We start from the raw sequence: 15,784 nt of genomic DNA on the forward strand, positions 1-15,784 counted from the left end.
TTGGGTTTCATTTCCATCTTTAAAACGTTGCTTTAGGGAATTCCCTGGCGGTCCAGTGGTTAGAATTCTGAGCTTTCCCTGCTGAGGATGCAGGTTCAATCCCTAGTCGGGGAACTGAGATCTTAAAAGCAGCGTGGCAAAAAACAAAAACCAAACAAACAAAAAACTGGTTGCTCTACCTAGATAGAGACAAACTGCATGCTTGAGAGTAAGATAACAAATATAGGAAGTGTTTGGTTCTCAATCTCCATGAAGAACGGGTAATGCTAAAAGATGGAGAGGCTTCCCAGGCATGTCCATCCATGAATTTATAGGGAAATAATACCTAATAAACATTTGAGTATATATATATAATTTACATGTATAATATATAATACATATTTGTTTATATATATACTTACATAACCAAATGTTTTAAAAGGTTATTAATTGGTCTTAACATACCAAAAGTAAACTACCCCTATTGAAAGAGAACAGCTCAAATGTGGCAACTAAACACACCTGTGTATCTTGTATTCGGCATTCAGATCAAGAAGAGAACACCCTCCCTTCTGGTAACTATCCTTTCCCTAGGATAACCACTATCCTTACTTCTAACAGTACAAATTAGTTTTGCCTGTTTTTGAACTTCATATAAATGGAAAGTTTTGGGAAATTAATCTATCTTAAAGCTGCCTGTAAAGATTGTTCATTCTCATTGTTGTATTGTGTGAATGTAACATTTTGTCTATCCTTGCTGTGGTTGATGGACATTTTGGATAGTTTCCAGTTTCTTGGCTGTTCCAAGTAGTGCTGCCATGAATATTCTAGAACAAGTATTTTGTACATATTTCTGTGGAATTTCAGTAGAACTACAGATTCATAGTGCATTCCTAGGTTCAGCTTTAGTAGACATTCATTGCCAAATAGTTTTCCAAAGTGATTTGCACCAATTTATACTTGTACTAGCAATTGTTGGGAGTTTTAATAATGTAGTCAGTTTTACAACGATGTTGTCTCCTGTGTTATCTGTACTTTATTCTTATTTTCACATATTTACAGGGTCTTCACACTTGTCATTTTAATTTTTAAATATTTTTATTTATTTAGCTGCACCAGGTCTTAGTTGCAGCATGTGGGATTGTTACTTGCAACATGCAGGATAATTTTAGTTGTGGCATGCAAATTCTTAGTTGCGGCATGTGGGATCTAGTTCCTTGAGCAGCGATGGAATCTGGGTTCCCTGAATTGGGAGCACAGAGTCTTAGCCACTGGACTACGAGGGAAGTCCCCACACTTGTAATTTTAAATACATTTGTAGAGAAGTAACAATGACAGTGGAGAGGGCATGTGGCTCTCAGGACACGGCAAGTATAGGGGGAAGATAATTTAAATACCGAGGCCAAGCAGCTAATGAAAATGACTCAAGATGCTGAGTGGAGAGGAGCCTGAGCCTGGTAGACAGATGCTACTCAGAAGTAACTGCCAGGGGAAAACAGAGGCTCAAAGTGAGTAAAACTTTTGACTTTTTAGAGAGAAGCCAGAAAGACAGATTTTTAAAATTTGGCAACTAATTGACAATTTTGGAAAACGTCCTACTGGCCAAACAAAACATCTGTCAGTGGGCCAGATGCTCAGCCCTCAAGTTTGTTTTCAACCTCTCGACTGGCCTTAAGGGCATGGCTTTCCGTCGGGGTGGGGGTGGGGGGAGGGATTTGACCTATACCAAGTCATCTCACTGGTTAAGAGTTTAATTTCCTCTGTGAACAAAAGGGTAAAATAAAAACCCATCCTTCAGTATGGTGATGGTCAATAAGATAATTTAGGAGCACTTCACAAAGTAAAGTACTCCCCCATCTCCTGAGTTCGACTTCCATTGTTATGCATGGACCCCTCCACTTCAAGCATTTGAGGAGTTTTCATATTCCTACGGTGCAGTTCAAGGTTCAAGTTACCTATTCATGCAAGTTTTTAAAGGATCCCTTTGAAAATGGGATCCTGCCGGGATGTAGAGGGTTAAGAGGAAATGGCCTATTAGGGTCTTGCTAATTCGAGAAGTCCAGGACCTCAAAAGTATCTAGAACAGTAAAAGCCAAGCCTCGGAAGAATTACGACCATTAACCCAACGAAGGCCAGTAGGATCTTCGAGTAACTGCAGAGCAGAACCTAGAACCGGGAATCATCGTCCGGTGTTACATCCCCTGGCCTTGGCCGAGCGCAGCACAGAAGACAACTCCGGGGCTCAATGGACCAACCCAGGATACCCAGGTAAGGCGTGTCTTCACGGCGCCGTTAGATGCCCGCTCGAAGTGAGGCACGGCCGGCCGGGGGCGGTTCCTGTCCCGAGAAGTAAGCTTGAGGAATGACCTGCCCCGGAGGTGAAGTCTGCGCCCACCCGGGGTCTAGATTCCTAGCTGGTGGGTCGCTCCTACACGTGCCGCGTCAGGGACCGCTGGGGAGCGCGCAGACCCGACCGCGGAAAGTTGAACACTCGCGCGGCTGCCCGCGCGCTCCGGGCGCCCTCTCCCACCCCAGCCCCACTCGCAGCGCGCCCCCGGCTCCCAGGCCGCGGCGGGACGCCCCCGCCCCCATCGCAGCGCGCAGTGCGCAGGCGCCTCCCTGTGGCTCCGGGCGGCGGGAGCGGCTTCGGCCTCGGCCGGAGACTGAGGCGAAGGCAGCGGCGAAAGAGGTGGAGGAGGAGGGACGACGGTGGCGGCCAAGGCGATGGCGACGCGGGGCACATGAGGCGGCGGCCGGCGGGACGGGCCGAGGCCCGGCGGAGGAGGCGGCTCCGGGGGACCCCGCCGGCCGGTGAGGGGCGGCCGTAGCGCCGGCTGAGAGGCAGCGGGCCAGGGGCGGGGCCCGAGGGAAGGCGGGAGAACTTGTGAGGAGGCTGGAGAGGGGTCTGGGGCCCGGCGGAGAGTGCGGCGGGGGGCGAGGGGAGGGAGAGGACGCCACCGAGGGCTTCCCGCCGAGCCCCGAGGGGGCGTCGCGACCCGCTGTCCGCCGCTGCTCCCGGCGCGCCCTCCCCCCTTTGTCCCCAGACGCGCGGTTCCCAAATTGGGAGGGAAAACGGCTCGGGGGTGGGCCCGGGCCGCGGCGGTCGCGCCGGGTGGGGCGGGGAGCCCGGAGGACCTGGGCGCGCACTTCGGCGGTGCTCGCAACTCCTCGGGCGGTTAGGGGCGCAGGGCCGAGCCGGGGCGCTTCGCGGGCTGGTCTTTGTCTCCGGATGCTCGGCCCCTGACATCTCTCCAGGCGGCGTGCCGTTCGTCTGGCTCTTTCCTCGAACATCCCTGCCGGGACTCCTGTCTCCGTGAATGTTTGAGAGATGTAGTTCGCGGGCTTGGAAGTGAGGGGACCGGGGAATATGGTAATCGCCTCTCGGTTAACACGTTTTTGGTTTTTTTTTTTTAAACTTAAAATGATTTTTTTTCCCGCTTGGTGAAACTTTGAATGACCAGGATGTTGTGTGTGTGTGTGTGTGTGTGTGTGTGTGTGTGTGTTTTCCCTCTTCTGTCTCCAGATTCAAAATTACGGGAAGGCGCTAACACTGTGATTGTGGCCAGTTGTGTGGTTGGCGGCTGCTGTTGGAGCTTTGAGTTGAAAACATTTACGTGATTGTATGGTTTAAAATTGTTCTTCTTTTCTTTTCTTTTTTTTTTTTGCGAGTGTTTCTAAGATTGGGATTACTTTTTCTTTGGGAAATGGGCGGATTTGATTTACCATTTGAAGGATTTTTTTTGTTCATTGAGAACCTGCAGTAGTACAGATTTCATTGTGCTCGAGCTTTACTTTGTTAGCATGAAGACTACTTTGTGGGATCGAATAAAAAAAGTTACAATAAGTTCTGGATAAGCGTTATCTTGTATGCCTGATTAGTCTAAAAATTATCATACGTTCGTGTTGTATATATGTTCCAGTGAATATATGTGAAAGTGTGTAGAAATCAAACTGTATATGTGAAAAGGATTTTAATTGCCTTATCAACGGAGTACATTAACATCTGTAGAAGAAAAAGACAATATATTTAGGAATCAAATCCTTTACTCCAAAAGAGGGCTTTAGGTATCATTCAGAATAAGAATGCAGAAAAAGAAAACTTAATTCCTGAGCTCCTGACTAAAAGTACGTGCATTGTGATTATGTTTGCCGCGTTTGTGTGTGTGTTTATTTTTTGAATTTTACCATAGTTTTGTGTATTGCAGTTGCTTTGGATTCCCTAAGTGCTGTGTAATGGCAGAATTAAAGAAACATGAACTAAGTCTTCTGGGTGAAAGGTAAAAAGCTCTGGTAAACAAGTCTGTGTCTTAGTTTTCACCAGATCATTGTGAGCAGAGTGTTGTAGGAAAAGGACATTTTGAAGAGAATATATGGTAGTTATATGAAATTCTCCTTTTATTATTTGTCCTGATTTATGAAGAATGGTTTGATACTATTTACTAATAAACTGTTGGGTCCTTTTCCCAAGCATTTCAGACATCCTTTCCAAATATCAATGTTCTTAACTTTTTAGGTTTGTGTGACTTTTGAATTGGTTTTCTTTTTTTATTTATTTAGCTGCACTGGTCTCCCTTGTGGCATGTGGGATCTAGTTCCCTGACCAGGTATCCAACCCAGGCCCCCTTCGTTGGGAGCTCAGAGTCTTAGCCACTGGACCACCAGGAAAGCCTCTTAAATTGGTCTTCTACTTGTGCTAGCAGCCACAATGCTCTTAAAAAGGAGCAAAGGACTGAGTAACTTTCTGTTCAGTCCCTGAAGGTAGAATTGAGTTTCAGCCTTTAATTGAAAAGGTTTAAGAAGTTAACATTTTTAGCATAATAATCTTATTTATAAATGCTGCTGTCCCTTACTAATTTTTATTATTTCATATCTGTATAAATTGGCCAAAGTGAAAGGATTCTGGGTAGGTCTCTAATTAGCTACTCCTTTCCTCACGGCCCCTTCAGGATTCACCTGTCAATTCATTAATTGGGATCCTAGACTACAAAATAGATAATTAAAATTCAGAGCATCTTTTTCTCAATAAATACCTAGTTCCATGATTTTATTCAGTGCAAAGTGATAAGTTCCAAAAAAGCTGGAAGTTTTTTTTTAAGTTCACATTTCAAAGTAAATGAAGTGTTTTCTTTTGTATTTTGTTTTTTAAATATTAATTTGCATAGTTGAGTGCAGCTGGAAGTATCGTTACTTCTGAACTTGTGCTTTTTTTGTGGCATAGAAGTATGTGTGGCTCCTATCCAAAACACCTAGCAAAAATTTAGGCAAAGATAGGATGGAGTTACTTTTTTTTTTCTTTTGGGGACCATTTCTTTGAGAATATATATAAGATAGGTTTTAGCTGATACCATTAACATGAAACTTACACATAGAAAACAGTTTTGAGCTGTTTTAATATCAGCAAAGTGTCAGTAGTTGTGTTTCAAGCATATTACTGCAGCTGATGAATTTAGTTTGTGTGAAAGTAAGGACCTATTAGGTTAAGTCTGAGCATCGCTATTTTCTACAGCTGTCAAGAATGAATGACCAGTCCTTCTGGCTGGCATATGGTAGAGAACACTTGGGTTTATCATTCAGGTCAATAAAGTGTTACCCAATGAGGGTTTTTTTTTTTCCCCCTAAAGACAAGGATGAGATCTTTATTTCTGTAGAATGAGTGGAACTCTAAGTTAAAGCCTGTTCTGTGAGGCTGTATTGCTGTGACACTAGCAGAATTTGGACAAAAGTGTTCTGGTGCCCGTTTATTCAGTGAAATTCTCTTTTCAGTCGTGTACCTGTGGTAAGCATTGAACTAGATGCTGAAGATTCAAAGATGAATGTTGTGTGGATTTTGCTCTCAAAATGCTTAGAGTTTAACATGCCAAAAAGGTTTAGCAATCTGGAAATTATATAAAATCTTTAAACAAAAAATGTATAGGATTTCAGAGGTTTTGTTTTTCTCTATAGAGATGGAATCAACTTCACATCCTATTTTCATCTAAATTGTAGTTAAGTCTCAGTCATAAAAATTTTCAGCTACATCTTTGAGGGATTTATCAGGTTTGATGGAATTTATTGTTACTTAACCAAGTTACAGCATTCCTTTTGGGAATGTTCAGAGTGAAGTGGGTCTGGACTCTTGTCTATTTTTAGGGAATTCCCCTTTACTCATTCTTGGACCTTAGATACCTAATTGCCCATCTAGAGTAGGTGTTTATTTGGATTCAAAAATTTCCTTCCTGAAATAGTTTCTTCTCTTAGTTCTCTAATTTTCCTTCCCTGTTCTCTGGCTATTCCTGCAGGTCTCCTCCACCCCCACCCAGATCTTTAATTGATGGTCTCTTTCAAGTCTGGGTCCTTAGTCTGCCTCCCTTCTCTAATCTTAACCATTCTGTGCCTTCAGTTACCGCATATTTTTTTTAATAGTTATTTATTTTTCTTTATTTGGCTGTGCCAAGTCTTAGTTGTGGCACACAGAATCTTTTAGCTGCGGCATGGGAAACTCTCAGTTATGGCATGTGGGGTCTCGTTCCCTGACCAGGGATCAAACCTGGGCCCCCTGCATGGGGAGTGTGGAGTCTTAGCCACTGGACCACCAGGGAAGTCCCACCATATATTTTTAATACAACCAATTCTTTATCTATAGTTCAGACCCCTTTTCTGATCCCAGCTGTCTGCTCAGTCAGCATCTCCACTTAGATACTCAGGTAGTTTGAATTGAGTTGCCCAGAGTGAACTCTTGATCTTGGTTCCAAACCTACAGCTTCTTCACTGTACCCTGTTTCATTAAGTGGCTCTGTCAACAACTTACTGAAGCCAGATTCTTGCAGTTTTCTTTCCACCTCTAGTTTCCCCATCCTAGTCTTGACCATCTCTTCCTAAGACAATTATTATAGTCAATTTTAAATGGTCTTTCCTTGTTTTTTCAATCCTGTTTAAAAAAGTAAAAAATACAGTATTATCAGTATAGTTGAAGTCTGTTTCCTTACCTGATTGCACCTCCTCTCCCCTGACAACCACTGTTGTAGGCCTTCTAACCAGAGGTAATCACCAACCTGAATTTATTATTCTCTTGTGTTTCTTCATACTTGTACTATGTATGTATATACTCCTAAGCAGTAGACTCTAATCTACTCCTCTCATATCAGCTAAAATTGTCTTTAAAAAGCAAATTTAATCGAGTCACTTATTTGAAAACTGTTGTTCTCCCTTTAAAGCCTTCAGTCTTCATTTTTAACAGGGTGTGATCTGGCCTTGCTACTTCTCCAGCATTATTTATTTTTACTTGCTTTCTTATTGTATATGGTCTAGCTATACTGATCTTTTTTCCCCCCATTCACTGAAGGTTCAGAGCTCACCCAACAGCCTTTCTACATGCTGTAGCTAATCTCTCTGTCTGGAAGGCAGCTCTTCATTCTGCAGAACTTGCTTAAATATCACTTCTGCAGAAAAGCTTTCACTGTGTGCTGTGCTGTGCTTAGTCGCTCAGTCATGTCCGACTCTCTGCGGCCCCATGGACAGTAGCCCTCGGGGCTCCTCTGTCCATGGGGATTCTCCAGACAAGAATACTGGAATGGATTGCCATGACCTTCTCCAGGGGATCTTCCCAACCCAGGGATCGAACCCAGGTCTCCCGCATTGGAGGTGGATTCTTTACTGTCTGAGCCACCAGGGAAGCCCATATTAGATTAGGACTGTCTTATAGCACCTTGCACTTCCTTTGTGTAGGATAGATCACAATTTTAATTAGTTTAATTATTTGTATAGTACCTATTTCATCATTAGACTATACTTTTTTTGTCACGCCTCCTGGCTTGAGGGATTTTAGTTCCTTGACCAGGAATTGAACTCAGGCCCCAGCAGTAAAAGTTCAGAGTCCTAATCACTGGACTGCCAGGGGGTTTATATGCCCCCTGTACTTTATATGCCATAGACTATACTTTATATGCCATAAAGTCAAGAGAAATGTCTGTCTTGGATGGCCGATATCCCTAACAGCTAGCTCATAGTTCATTTATGTATTCAACAGTTATTTGGATGTTTACTAATTTCTTTTTTGTTTGTAGTTACCAGTGGTAATTAAGTAACTTCTGTCAGAGTTTTTGTTTTCACTAGAAGTCTTATTATTGTATTATTTTTTTTGCATTTTTGGTCTTATTTGCCAATACAGTGCTAGGTTTTTAGTAAATACTTACTGATGTAAACTTACTTGTATCCATGGCCTGATCAGTCTTAAGCGGTTTTACTAAACCAAAATACTATGATCACCTATGATGTAATATGCATAGTGGAGACTCTTGCCTCCCAGGAAGATAATCACAGGCTTAGCCAGGTTGTCAGGTGGAATAAAGAAATTGAAAATTAGTTTTTTCTTTTTTTTAAACATATTTTATTTATTTATTAGACTGTACCAGGTCTTAGTTGCAGCGTGCAAGATCTTTATAGTTGCAGCACATGAGATCTAGTTCCCTCACCAGGGATGTAACCTGGCGCTTTATATTGGTAACTTGAAGTCCCAGCCACAAGGACCACCAAGGAAGTCCTGAAGATTAGTTGTTTTTTTGTTTGTTTGTTTTTTTGTTTTTTTTTACATATTTTGCCTAGTTCTGATTTTAATTTCTTCCTGTTTGCTGGACCAAGAGTAGGTATAAATAATGTCCTAAGAAACTTGGACATATTATGCAACTATACATTAAGGCTAGCATTGATAGTTTTGTACTTGGAGTATTTCATTTCACTGAATTCAAAAAATTTTTTTTAAATAGGTAATTACATAGTACAAAATCAAAGGTGTGAGAGGATTTACAGTGAAAAACAAGCCTTCCTCTGTTCTCTTCTCATTTACTCAGATTTCTTCTTTCTGCTAAAGCAATTACTGTTTGCTTTTTTTGTGTGTAAATTCTTTCAGAGATATCCATACACTCAGTATCCCCCCAAATAGCATACTCTACACACTATTCTATATCCTGCATTTTTCACTCATATATCTTAGTTTGTTTCTTATTATTACCGATACAGCTGACTGTTTTTGTTTTTTTCATTACTGCTGCTGCTGCTACTGCTAAGTCGCTTCAGTCGTGTCTGACTCTATGCGACCCCATAGACGGCAGCTCACCAGGCTTCTCTGTCCCTGGGATTCTCCAGGCAAGAACAATTACTAGATGTGCTGTAATTTGTTTACGGAGTCTCTTACTGATAGCCTTTACATTGTTTCCAGCCTGTTACCAACAGTAGTGCAGTGAATATTCTTGTGCAATATTTTATATATCTGAACATTTCATTAGATAAATGTTGAGCACTGGAATTGCTTGCTGGATCAGAAAGTATGTGCATTTTCAATTTTGATGGATATTCTATCTCGTCTTTTATGGAAGCTTACCATTTTACCCCACTTCTAGTAAAGCACAAAGAATGCCTATTTATGGGCTTCTCTGGTGGCTCATCGGTAAAGAATCTGCCTACAATTCGGGACACCTGGGTTCGATCCCTGGGTTGGGAAGAACCCCTGGAGGAGGGCATGGCAACCCACTCCAGTGTTCTTGCCTGGAGAATCCCCATGGACAGAGGAGCCTGGCGAGCTACAGTCCATGGGGTCACAAAGAGTCAGACACGACTGAGCGACTAAGCACGCACACACCTTATCAGTGATCTGTTATCAATTTAAAATTTTTTTCCAATTGGACAAGTGAAAAGTAGTATATTGGTACAGTTTTAATTGTAAATCCTAATTACAAGTGATATTGAATATCTTTTCATGCCATATTATTAAAAGCCATTTACATTTCTTTGAGAATTGTCTCTTCATTGCAGGTTTTTTTTTTTTAAATTGAAGTGTAGTTGATTTACAATGTTGTGTTAGTTTCTAGTGTACAACAGAGTGATTCAGGTATATATATTTATGTGTGTTCTTTTTCAGATACTTTTCCATTATGGTTTATCATAGGATATTGAATACAGTTCCTTGTGCTGTACAGTAGGACCTTGCTGTTTATCTGTTGTATATATAGTAGTTAGCATCTGCTAATCCGAAACTCCTAATTTGTCTCCTCTCGCTTTTCCCCTTCAGTAGCATAAATTTGTTTTCTGTATCTGCATTGCATATTTCTATTGAGGTTGGTTTTTTGTTTGTTTGTTTTAAGTATCTGTTGGAGCTCTTTATGTGTCGGAGAACTTAGGCTTTTCTTTTAAGAACTACAAATAATTTTAAGCATTTAGTATATCTTTTGAATTCTGTATAGTATTTTCTACCGTTCTAGAATTTATATTTAATATAATTAAATTTGTCAATTCTTTCATTTGACGTCTAAGTAGTTTCATTTTAGAAAAGTCTTCACTACTTAGCTTATTACAAAAAAAATGTTCATTTCATCTAGCATATTGCTTTGCTTTTAATTTGAAATCTTTGATCTATTTGGAACCTAAAGATCAAACTTTTATGTTTAATTTTTTCTAGATAGCTACCCGTAGTAGTTCAATATCATTTATTGAATGTCCCATCTTTTTCCTGTTAGTTTGAAATGCCACGTGTATCATACATTTTCTCAGATGTCTTTAGGTCTTCTGAGCTTTATTCTGTTCCAGTCTTCTAATCATTTTGCCAATTCCACCTTTTAAAGTTATTATAACTTCATAATATATATCTAGAGAAGCTTGTGTGCCCTTTGTTTCTCTTTTTGAAATTTCCCAACCATTCTTACGATTTAATTTTACACATTAAATTTAGAATTAGTCTGGTTCCAGAGAAATTCTACTGGTATTTTTAGAAATCAAGATTGAATTACATTTAGATTAATTTAAGAACTAATATTTTTATGATTGCTTTTGTATCCAAGAACACGTAATGCTTTAAGTCTTTAAAGTATTTTGAGCATTTAAGTCTTTTTTGTTACTTGGTGGTATTCCTTGGTAGTATGTTTCTTGTGAAGCTCATTCCTCAGTATTTCATGTATCTGTTGCTATTTTAAATGGAATCTTTAGTTATATAACTTGTATATCACTGTCAGTTTTTTCAGTGACCTTCTGTTTGGGCTTAAAACTAAATACTCAATTCACATAGTATAGGAAAAAGATCATTAGGTCTTGAGTTGTGTTTTAGGCTTTACAGCTAATTTGTTTGGGTGATCTTAAGCAAGTCATTATGATCTTTAGTATTCTCTTTAGTAAAATATGGGTATTAATCTCATACTGTGGCTCTGGTGCCAGTGCAGAAGACATAAGAGTTGCGGGTTCGATTCCTGAGTGGAAAGATCCCCTGGAGGAGGGCATGGCAACCCACTCCAGTACTCTTGTTTGGAGAATCCCATGGACAGAGGAGCCTGGCAGGCTGAAGTCCATGGGATCGCAGAGAGTGGGAAGCAACTTAGCACACATGCACATTCTCATTATTCAGAGTGAAAGCTTTTTATTTATTATAGGTTGAGCAATTCAAGCAGATGTGCACTTCTCAGATTTACTTGGAAAGGAAAGCTTTTATTTTTGAGTTTGGAAAAATTAGTAGAAATTGGTGGAATGTCTCAGTTCTTACTGAATTGTGTGTCTGAAGCCATTGTCACCTATCATACTTGAGGGTGGGAAAGGAAAGTATGTTTATGATTTGAGGTATATCCTGGGAGGAAAATTATGTATATGTAGCTTGCATAGATTTATTTTGGTTGCCAGTTAATTATGGTTATTAATTCAGGGAGAAATTTAAAATGACCTTAGTATTTTGAGCCCCAGGTAAAATGCTCTTAGTAGTTAGAAGCTTAAGTTTCTACTGCTTTTTATTTATTTTGCCTCAGAAACTTTTTTGCCGTTTGGTTCAAACTTACATACATGTCAGTGCAGTTTCTTTCTTTCTTTTTTTTTTTTTTTTAAGCTATGATAACTCTTCTGAGATATATTCTCCTAATTAATTTGACTGTACTGGGTCTTTGTCAGGGACTGCTCTTGGCTGCTGTGCCAGGGCTTCTCATTGTGGTGACTCTCTTGTTGCGGGGCACCGGCTCTAGATGTGCAGGCATCAGTAGTTGTGGAGCATGGGCTTCGTTTCCCTGAGGCATGTGGAATCTTTCCAAACCAGGGATGGAATCCGTGTCCCCCGCATTGGCAGGCTGATTCTATTTATCCACCGTACCACCAGGGAAGTACCAGTGTAGTGTTTTTTTTTTTAAGGCGCACAGGCTTCGTTGCTCTGTGGCATGTGGGATCCTCCTGGATCAGGGGTTGAACCCATGTCTCCTGCATTGGCAGGCGGATTCTTCACCAGTGAGCCACCAGGGAAGTCCCCCCAGTGTAGTTTCTTCAGATAGGAAAATGGAGATGAGATCCGTGCTCAGAATAGTTCCCTTAGCAAAGCCTTAAAGTAACAGGTTATTTTGGTTTTAAAAACTCCATTTAAGGCAGTATATTAACATTCAGTGCCTTCTCTCAGGAGATAAATCTTTTGGGTTTGCACTGAGTCTCATGGGCACATTCTTATCCCAACAGAAGAATCCTTGATATGAAGTGAAGTGATTAGGACAGGAAGTATGAGTTTTGTAACGTTTTCACATGCCAGGCAAACATTTAATAGAATTCATAATGGACACTGGAACGTTTTTGATGGCTGTTTTAATAATCATTTTCTCAAATAGACGTAGCTCCATTTATTCAGTGTCAGACACTCATAACCAGCAGGTAGCAATGGCACAGTGCCAACAACCATGCGTTTCAAGGAAGTATTGAGGATGTTAATCTTCTGTGTTGCTTCTGGACCACTTTAGAGTGTGTTTCTAAAGAAAGGAGAAGAGCAGCATTATGATACTAACTGCTATATAAGATATGTCAGAGAACTAATAACTTTTGATATATCCTTACAAATTAAGAATTACCCTGTTGTCTCATCATCCTGTATTTTGCTCTAGGGTGAAATTTTATATAGGTTCTTTCCTGGATCCCTTTATGCAGGCGCGGTGTAGTAATTGTATCAAAGATTCTATGAGATAGTTAACTTTTTTGTGATATATTCATTATTTAATTAGGTCCTTATGAATGTAAAATATGTATATATGCAAATATTATGAAATTTGTACCCTGACCTATTTTTTAAATTTCTCTTGGGGCTTTTGTTGCATATGAAAGCTTTGCCAGCTTCATTATTAAATGTTTATTGTAGAATATACTGAAAAGCAAATAATACAGAAATCATCAAATATCCATCCATATTTCCATTCAGCTATATTGTTGTGAATTTTTTTTGTTTGATTTTTTTGTTTCTCTACTACATATGAGCATTTTCCCACACAATGAAACATTTTTAAAAAACAGATTGCAAATAGGCAGGCTTTATTCAGCTAATAAGGTGTCTGGCTCAGTATTACTTAAATATTTATTTTTCTTATTAGTTGCCAACATGAAAAAAGGAAAAAAAGAGACAGGTAGAAGTGCAAATTGATAAATCCCCTTAAGAAAGGAACTAATCTACTTAGGCTGACATATGTGGACCACACAACTAGCAATTTTGGGTCTAGGCATTCAACAAAAACATACATATATTCACTGGAAGACACATTTGGTATGTTCACAGTAGCATTATGCATAATAGCTTCAAACCGGAAGCTACTCAAATGCCCATCAGCAGTAGAATGGATAGAGTGTGATATATACACACAATGGCGAAATAATAAAGCAAAGAAAATGAGTAGACTAGAGCTAAATGCAACAAGATTGGTGACTCTCAGCAGATGTTGAATCAGACACAAAAGTGTGTTCTTTATGGTTCTGATATAAGAGAATTCATTCTGTGAGTCCGTTTATGTAAAGGTCAAGGACAGGTTAAACCAGTGAGTCTCTGTGTGGTATAATATTGTTTCCCAAGGGGCATTTGGCAATGTCTGGAGACATCTTTGGTTGTCACAGCTGGAAGAGGCCAGGGATACTGCGATCCATTCTGCAATGCATAGGACCATCTCCCACAACAAAATATTACCCAGTCTGTCAGTAATGATGATTTCTCGTATGTAGGAAGGGGGCATAATTATGGCTGGTAATGCTTTGTTTTTTATTTCAGTGCTGGTTACATGGTTATGTGAAAATTCATTGATCTGCACATTTCTGTTTGTGTACCTTTCTGTGCTTCCCTGATAGCTCAGCTGATAAAGAATCTGCCTGCAATGTGGGGGAGACCCCGGTTCGATTCCTGGGTTGGGAAGGTCCACTGGAGAAGGGATAGGCTACCCACTCCAGTATCCTGGCCTGGAGAATTCCATGGACTGTGTAGTCCTTGGAGTTGCAAAGAGTCGACACTACTGAGCGACTTTCACTTTCACCTTTCTGTAGGTATTTTATACTTCAATCAAAAAATTATCCCCAAATTGGGCTTCACATAAAAATCCAGGTTAAAGACTTATTTTGAAAGCTGTGGCAATCTGATGACTCCAAAGGCTGAAGCTGATAAGCAGTAGCCCCTGTAGTTGGTCCTTGTGTTGTCCAGGCCCCACTGTTGTTTCAGTTACTTGTATCACTTACTGGTATCTGGATGTATAGAAAATGTCTTAAACGGCTTTTCTGAGGTATAATTCACACACTGTACAGTTCACCTGTTTAAAATGTACTTCAGTATTTTTAGTAGACTCACTGGGTTGTGTAGCCTTCACCACAGTTTAACTTTAGAATATTTTCATTCTCTTCAAAAGAAACCCTGTACCTGTTACCAGTTACTCTCTACTCCTCCCCATCCTTCTCTGTCCTAGGCAACCATGAATCTACTTTTTGACCTGTATAGTTGTATGAATTTTGTAATCTCTGTCCTAAAACAAGATTTTTGGAAGGACTGATGTTGAAGCTGAAACTCCAATACTTTGGCCACCTGATGCGAAGAGCTGACTCATTGGAAAAGACCCTGATGCTGGGAAAGATTGAAGGCAGGAGGAGAAGGGGACGACAGAGGATGAAATGGTTGGATGGCATCACCTACTCAATGGTCATGAGTTTGGGTAAACTCTGGGAGTTGGTGATGGACAGGGAGGCCTGGTATGCTGCAGTCCATGGGGTCACAAAGAGTCAGACACAATTGAGCAACTGAACTGAACTAAAAGCAAGATTTATAATGGTTGTGCAATATTTCCTCATAGAGATTATATCATAAATTACATAAAATTCTTTTATTGGGCATCTATTTAAGGTAAAGTACTAGATGTGGTGTTACTGATTAAAGGACATAAAACATTTTAAAATTTCTGGTGAATATTACCATAATACCTTCCAAAAAGGTGGTACCAGTCCAGCCTCACCATCACTGTATGATAATGTTTTTTGCAAATTTTGTATTGTGACCCAAGTCATATCAGAAATGTTAAATGTTTATTTTTGTTTTTCTCTAGACATGTCATTTTCCTAGACTGTTTGTTGTTCATTTGATTTGACCTAAGCTTTAAGCTGTTTTGGACTAGTGTACCAATACTGTCCTTTTTTACATGAAGATAGTACCACTTATGATGCACTGTGAATGAACACATTATTCCAGGTTCCCCATACTTCTCCAGCTGGTTCCTGAAGGTTCTTACATTCAAATAGAATGGCTTTTTGCCAGCACAAATTGACACTTCAACCCACAATGGTGTATTTTGTTTCCTTGTTAGTTAATAGGGCCAAGATACTTTCTCTCCTTTATTTTATAATTCAACTTACAACAAATTTTAAATATTTGTTTTTCAAATATGGTTCATAGCCAAGAGCTCTTTTGAAAAACACATTGTTTTCCTGTTTGTAATACATAGATTACTGTTTGTAATACATAGATTAAAGCTACCATAATGTTTTTGCTGAGAAATTGTCACTAGCTAGTTATTAAATATCTATTATCACTCAT

At 40.0% G+C, this 15,784-nt stretch overlaps 1 protein-coding gene across 5 annotated transcripts in view; it reads left to right on the forward strand.

The window, feature by feature from the left end:
- The first annotated feature begins 1,802 nt into the window (after nucleotides 1-1,802).
- GJC1 (gap junction protein gamma 1) overlaps nucleotides 1,803-15,784 on the forward strand; it is a 32,889-nt gene continuing 18,907 nt past the window's right edge. Inside the window, exon 1 of one of the 5 annotated variants that reach the window (XM_055575680.1) lies at nucleotides 1,803-2,247. The gene's annotated coding sequence lies outside the window, so the exon portion shown is untranslated. Of the gene's footprint in view, nucleotides 2,248-2,611; nucleotides 2,791-3,125; nucleotides 3,350-4,075; nucleotides 4,257-5,458; nucleotides 5,756-15,784 lie in introns of those variants that run through there. The other 4 variants (XM_055575681.1, XM_055575682.1, XM_055575684.1 and 1 more) reach the window with 4 other exon arrangements.

Source organism: Bubalus kerabau, chromosome 4 (assembly GCF_029407905.1).
Source record: "Bubalus kerabau isolate K-KA32 ecotype Philippines breed swamp buffalo chromosome 4, PCC_UOA_SB_1v2, whole genome shotgun sequence".
In the NCBI taxonomy this organism is placed as follows: Eukaryota; Metazoa; Chordata; class Mammalia; order Artiodactyla; family Bovidae; genus Bubalus; species Bubalus kerabau.